The 7355-nt window shown below is 47.2% G+C and overlaps 1 protein-coding gene across 3 annotated transcripts in view; it reads right to left on the reverse strand.

Moving 5' to 3' along the window:
* RHBDD3 (rhomboid domain containing 3) overlaps positions 1-4277 on the reverse strand; it is an 18728-nt gene extending 14451 nt beyond the window's left edge. For 2 of the 3 annotated variants that reach the window (XM_027863406.1, XM_027863397.1), the window contains exon 1: positions 692-842. The gene's annotated coding sequence lies outside the window, so the exon portion shown is untranslated. Of the gene's footprint in view, positions 1-691; positions 843-4256 lie in introns of those variants that run through there. The other variant, XM_027863414.1, reaches the window with a different exon arrangement.
* Positions 4278-7355: the final 3078 nt, after the last annotated feature.

Genomic DNA, 7355 nt, shown 5'->3' on the forward strand with positions numbered 1-7355 from the left:
GTTCAAAGAGGTCACAGAATCACAGATTAATAAAGTCATCCCACCCCATCCACACCGGAAAGGAACCCCCACCACAATACCCAGCAAACTGACGGTCCTCTTATTTAGGGGTTCAAAAGGAACCTCGGAGGTTATCTGTTCAGCCCCCCCATTTTACAGGGGAGGAAAGAGGGAGAGGAGATCCTTGGTGCCCCAAGGATCAGAGGGGCCCACAACGTCAGGCATGAAGCGCGGCGGGGGTGGGGGCACCTGCTGGCCTCCCATCTCCTTGGGAACAGGGGGTGTCCCTGCCCCAGGAGTCCTGGGCTGAGATCTGAGGCCGGAGCTCCCCTCTCTCGGGGATGGGGATGGGGATGGGGATGGGGATGGGGGTGGGAGTGATGAGAAGCTGGCCCAGGTGGGAAGGGGAGGGAAGCATAGGGACCCGCTGCAAGGGCTGAACCCCCAAACAGACCCCCCACCCCAAAGCTGGGGCTGCATCAAATCTCTGGGGTCCAGGAGGGGGAGGGAGGCATAGGGACCCAATACGGGGAGGGACTCCCCAAAACTGCCCTTCGGACGCCCCTTCCACGGGTAATCTCCGGCTCCAGTTCCGGGCACGGTCCACCCTCCCCACTAGGCTGCCCGCCGTGCCGGCCCAGGCGCTCCGGGCCCCCGAGCCCAGGCCGCCCCACCCCCAACACACACACACCAGCCATCTTGCCATGCCGCCCGGAGGGCCCGGCAGCCCCGCGTGGGGGGGGAGGCGACGGGCTCCAGGCTCGCCAGGGAACGTCTACAAAGGGCGGCGGCGGCAGCTGCAGCCCCGCTCGTCAGGGAGTGTCTGCAAAGTGCAGGCGGCAGAGAGGAGGCAGGGGAGGGGAGGGAGGAGGGAGGAGAGGAGGGAGGGGGAGGGGAGATGGAAGGGAGGAGGGAGGGGAAGAGAGGAGGAAGGGGGAGGGGAGATGGAAGGGAGGAGGGAGGGGGAGGGAAGAGAGGAGGAAGGAGGGGGGAAAGAAGGGAGGGAGGGAAAGAATGGGGGGCGGGGGAGAGGGAAGACTAGCCCGACCCAGAGAGGAGGAGGGGAGAGGCTCCCGGAGAGGGAGGGGTCCTCGCGGGCGCAGCCTCCTCCCCCCCAGCGCACCAGGCCATGGTGAGCTCTGGACGTCCTGCGAGCCCCGAGCCAGTCCCAACACGCCCCAGCCGCCTGTGACCTTGGGCCTCCGCGGGTCGGGGTCTCCTTGGTGACCCCTGGCCACTGCCTCCAGTAGGAGGAATGTTAATCCTAAGAGGAGAAGCGAGGCCAGAACAGAAACCCTCCTCCTCCTCCCCCTCCTCTTCCCCCCTCCCCTCCTCCCCCTCCCTCCCCCTCCCTCTCCTCTTCTTCCTCCTCTTCCTCCTCCTCTTCCTCTTCCTCCTCCTCCCCCCCCCTCCTCTCTCCTCCCTTCTCCTCCTCCCCCCCTCCTCCTGTCCCCCTCCTCCTCTTCCTCCTCCCCCCTCCTCTTCTTCTTCCTCCTCCTCCTCCTCCTTGATCCAGGAACCCTGGGAAGCATTTCCCTCCTAATTTCCCTTAAAACAAAACAAAACAAAACAAAAAGCCACCTTTGTTCATGGCCAAAATTCACTTAGCTCTCTTCCCCAGGAAATCTGTGAGCTGTTCTTCTTATCCCTCCCCTGCCTCATCTCAACCCTCCAGCATTCTAGGCCCAGTGCAGATGCCGCCTCCTCCTCCAGGAAGCCTTCCTGGACCAGCCCAACCCAAAGTAAAATCACATATGGAAGTGGCACTGACTCTGGAAAACCTGGGTTCAAATCCTACCTCTGAGGCTTACTATCTGAATGAATGAAAAAGCCTTTAGTAAACTTTGACTGTGTGCCAGGCCCTTGGATAAGCAGGCAAGCCCTTTCACCTCAGTGGGCCTCAGTTTCCTCATGTGTGAAATTAAGGGGCCTGTGCTGGGTAGCCTGCGAGGCTCCTTCCAGCTCCAGACCCGTGTTCTCCTGGGCCACGAGCCCCATCCGGAGCTTGGTGAGCTCAAAGGCCCCAAACCACCATCTCCACCGATTTCATTTTATTAAGCCTGACTCTCCCCACCCCGCCCCATGTGTTAAAGGGTACCAATGTTTATTTTCTTCTCCTCCATTCAAAATCACTGAATGATTGAGCTGGAAAGAACTTCAGAGATGATTTCTAAGGTTAAAAAAAAAAAGGGCAGGACAATGTGACAGAAAAAACCAGGAGACCTGAGGTCAAGTCCTGAGTCTGACACTGATTGCCTCTGTGACCTTCCCTGAGTCAGTTTCTTCATCTGTAAAATGGGGATGATAATAATAGCTTACAATACCAATCAAAACATCAAAGGGACACTTTGTAGAATTTGATAAAAATAATAACAATTCATCTGGAACAACAAAAGATCTAGAATATCGAGGAAAATGATGAAAAGAAGCAGGGACAAATTGTATGGAATAGCACTTCCAGAGCTCAGACTATACTATAAAGCAGCAGTCATCAAAATGTCTACTGTTGGCTAAAAAATAGATCAGTGGAACAGACTAAACAAGAGAATCAGAAATGACAGAACAACATTTGAGAAAGTGGAAAGCATAAATTACCTAGGGGAAAACTCCCTATATGATTAAAAAAATTCTAATGGGAAAACTGGAAAGCAGTCTGGCGGAAATTAGGATCAGACCAACACCTTACACCACATTTCACAATGTTGTTCCTCCATGTTGTTTGTCCTTTGCTTTCAAAGACATCCCAGGATAATGTCTTAACTTGAGTGGGAATTGGATTTAAGTAAGGCAGAATTTCACAAAGCTTTCAACTGCACCCCCCCTTCCAAAGTCGCTGAAGTCAAGGCAGGACAAAGTCAAGATGTCTGGTGACAGCCCAGGATGTAGTGAATGACCTTGGCATCTTCACTGTCTGACCAAGCACCCTCATGGCCCTTGGAACTAATTGTTCTCATCTGCCCATCCTGCTGGGGGAAGTCTTCACATGCTTGGGGTAGACCCCCCCCACAACTCACCAAAGGGTGAGTCCTCAACCTGGTTTACCCATCTCCTGAGACAGTTTTACCAGGGTGGGGCTAATGTGCATGCTAGTTTCTTGGAGCCAGGGGTGAGAGTTGGGTGAAGGTGGACACCAAACCTAGATGAGCAGCCCTGAAAAGCATTCGGCAAGTCCTCCCATCAGAAATGCTATTTCTCCCTGAACACCCCATACATCTATACAGGACATATTCCACAATATATTCCAAATGAGTACATGACCTTAATATTAAAGATCATATTAAAAAATTAGAACAGAAACATCATATCCCTCTCACAGTTATGGGTGGATGTATTCTTAACCAATTAAGAGATAGAGGCAATTACAAAGAGTGAAATAGATGACTTTGATTACTTGCAACTGAAATACTTCTGCACAGACAAAAATAATGCACCTACAATAAGAAGGTAAATGATGGAATGGAAAAAAAATTGTTTCAAATTTCTCTGATAAGGGTTAGTATCCAAGACAGATAAACAATTTACATATGTGTGTGTGTGTGTGTACATATATATGTATATAGGTATACATATATATATGACTAATAGCCATTCCCCAATAGATAAGTGGTCAAAGGACATGAACAGTTCTTAAAAGAAGAATAACAAAATATTCACTACAGGAAAGAATGCTCCAAATCAGGAATAAGAAAAATGCAAATCAAAATAACCCTGCGGTTTCACCTTATACCCTGTAAATTAGCAAAGATGACAAAAGATAGGAGTAGTCAACTTTGGAGGGGTTGTGGGAAGATAGGCACACTGATGTATTATTGGTGGTGCTGTGACAACCTTTTTGGAAATCAATTTGGAATTATACAAATAAAACTACTGACTATAAAATAAAATAAAAAATAATAAAAAAAAACTACTAACTAAAATGTCCATACCCTTGATATAAAGATTTTATTACTAGGCATTATGCCTCAAGGTATACCACAGTGGCCGCTGATAAGAAAGGCTCCATAAACACCAAAATATTTATAGCAGGACTTTTTGCAATAGCAAAGACTTGGATATAAAGTAGATGTCCATCAACTGGGGAAGGCTAAACAAGTCTATACCCAGTCTTGGAGAGCCTGGAGCCCTAGAATGTTAGCTGACAGATGGGGAAACTGAGGCCCAGGAAGGGGAATAGACAAACCCACAGTCACACAGAAGCAGAGCTGAGGCTAGTCTAAGTCCAATGCTCTTGCCCACTATACTGGGAGGTCACTCACCTGGTTGGGCCAGTTTTCTTGGGAACACAGTCATGCCAAGTAATCATTTGCTTTCTCTGTTTTTGCAGATCTTACCCACTGGCAGTTAGCTTCCTTCCAACTTTTACATACCTGAAATGCAGGGGAAAGTAGTCTCAGACTTGGAGCAGACAATATGGCAAAAACCTAATTCCCAGCTCCTGGTTACTGGAAATCTTTTTTTCAAGGGATACTCAGGACATTCCCTTTATAACTTTGTTATAACTTTTTTTTTTCTGGGCTTCTGGAAAAGTATTGAATCTGCCTTTCTTCTTGGAGTCTTGGCTCGAGAGGCAGGCACACAGCCGGCCTTTGCTGCCCCTGGCTAGCTGCTAAGAAAGTCCCAAATCCCCTTGACCTCCAAAATTCACAACATTCTCCTTCATCCCACCATTCTCCTTCATCTCCTCCCTTCCCACCACCCCCAAATCATTTCTTCCCAAATGTTTTGCTGAAATGAATCTCTGGGTCTAGAAATTGGGAAGGGACTTTAGAACATCAATCAGCACTTGATTAACACACTAATTAAGTATTGAACTAAGAATACACAATGCAAAGGCAAAAATGAAAACAGGCCCCTTGCTCAAGGAACTTACATTCTGTGGAGAAGATACCACAATTTCACAGAAGAGCAAATATAAGATTTAGAAAATAAATACAGAGTAGTTTTGTCAGTCAGTCGATAAGAATTTATCAAGTACCTACGTTGTTCCAGACACTGGTGATACAAGAAAAGGAAAACCATGGCCCTTTCTCTCAGGGAGTTTATGTTTTAATGGAAGAAGCATCATTTAAATAGAAGATGGTCTCAGACAGGGGGTTTTCAGCTTTTTTGTGTCACAGAATCCTCTGGCAGTCTGGGAAACCTGTGGACCCCTTCTCTGAATCATGTTTTTCCAAGCATAATATACATAGAATTACAAAGGAAACCAATTATACAATTATACCAATTAAAAGTACAGTTATTAATTAAAAGTAAATTAAGAATTCCTCCCATAGAAGAAAGGAGGTGGAGGGGGTGAGGGGGAGAAACAGGAAAGGTTTCCTGCAGAAAGTGAGCTCAGCGTGAAGGAAGTCAGGGAAGCTGGGCAGGGATGATAAGGCAGAGCACTCCAGGTGTTAGGTTAATAGATGGACAGTCACCTGGAGGTAAGGTGAGGCAGGAGAGTTTTCTTGAAGCCAGTAATACTTGAACCGGGATTATGAGGCAGCTAGGGATTCCAAGAGGAAGAGATGAAGGAGAATATTCCCATTACAATAATTAGCTCATTTCAAACCTAGGAAGCAATAGAATGGCCCCTAAAGTTAATTTGATTCCCTCCTCTTGAGTTTCAAGAAGTTTGTGTTAGAAGACAAGTTCTTTGTTCAACCACAATTACTCTGAATCCCCAGTTTGCAAAATATCTAATATCCTGGCAGAGGCTAGGATCCCCCTTTGCTCTTCAGGGGTACAATAGAAATGCCATCCTTGCTTCAACCTCTCCAACCCAGACCCTCTGACTCTCTCCCTCCTAGTTCCGAGATGGCTTCTTTCTTTTATGCACTAAGACACACAATGACTTTGATTGAGGTGTACGGGTCCTGTTCACATTCTCGATTGTTTGTCTTTCTTTTTACTTGTTTCTGTGTGTCTTTCTATCCCAGCTGAGCAAAGTACCAGGCACACAATAAGCTTTAATTAATGCTTGTTGTCTGATTGGTCAAATCCTTTGATTCAATCAAAAATTGATCCTATCTAAGGAAGGTAGTTACTTTCAAGTGAGAGCAATGCTCCTTGGAGTCCTTCCCTATCCACAAGCTAGGGGAGAGCCACAGGGTGTGAGATGGAAGTCATAGATGAGGAAGGAGGAGTGAACAGTTTGCCTGGAGAGCAGAGTGTGAGAGGGGGTACAATGTGAACTATCTCTGGAGAGACAGGCTGGAGCCAGACTGTGAAGGTCTTCTGTCCAGTTCCCTCTTTTCACATGGAAGAGAACCAAAGCTCAGTGCCAAGTCACTCAACTAGAAAGCATCAGAACCCAAATTTGAACCTAGATTTCTCTTCATTTAATACAATTCAACAAGCTTTTACCATGTGGTGCTGGGGATACAAAGACCAAAGGCCCTGCCCTCAAGGAGCTTACATTCTCCTGGGAGGACAAAGGGCCTCCTGGCTATAAATCCAGCCCTCTGTGTGGTACTGTTTGAGTTTTCTTTTCTCTCAAACTAGGGTGCCCTTTACTTTTGAGCTTACTATCTACAGCACAATTAATACTCAATTAATGAATATCACTTAATACCTACTCTTCCTGACCCTGGTTCTTTAACCCCTCCCTCCCTCTTCCTAGCTTATCCCTGGCTCCTCATTTTTCTTTCTTTCTTTTTTTTTTTTTTCTTGGCAAGTGGGGTTAAGTGACTTGCCCAGGGTCACACAGGTATTAAGTATCAAGTGTTTGGTCTGAGGCCGGATTTGAGCTCAGGTCCTCCTGACTTCAGGGTCAGTGCTCTATCCACTGTGCCACCTAGCTGCCCCCTCCTCATTTTTCAAGGCCCAACTCGACTCTGGATTCCTTCCCTGACTGCGTCAGCCCTCCATGATCCCATTCACATCCAAACTGGACTTAGAGGTCAAAGGAACTTTATGTCTCGCCATAGGGAGCAGAGGATTAAACATGAAAGAGATCTTTGAGTAGTACAGTGGAAAGAATACTGGACTTAGGGTCAGTGGACCCTAAATGAGGCAGCGTTGCATAGTCACAGGGTCTAGACTTAGAGTCAGGAAGATCTGGGTTCAAATCCTGCCTTGTGCACTTAATAACTGTGATCCTGGGTAGATCATTTCACCTCTGTGTCTGTCAGTCTCCTCATCTGTAAAAAGAGGGGGGTAGACTTCTGGGCCTTTGGGGTCCTTTCTCGTATTATGAGCCTGTGAACTTCAAGTTCTGATTCTCCCACTTCTTACTTGAGACCATAAGCTTAACTAAGGTAGGGTGACGGGGTTGTCCTAAGGCTCTGAATTTAACGGGAGCATTTACCAGCCTTCAGTACCTACTAACAACAAAACTTAACCTTTAGTTAGCAAGAATAATTAGTCCAATCTAG

This window comes from Vombatus ursinus, unplaced genomic scaffold, assembly GCF_900497805.2.
Source record: "Vombatus ursinus unplaced genomic scaffold, bare-nosed wombat genome assembly UNPS02001287.1, whole genome shotgun sequence".
In the NCBI taxonomy this organism is placed as follows: Eukaryota; Metazoa; Chordata; class Mammalia; order Diprotodontia; family Vombatidae; genus Vombatus; species Vombatus ursinus.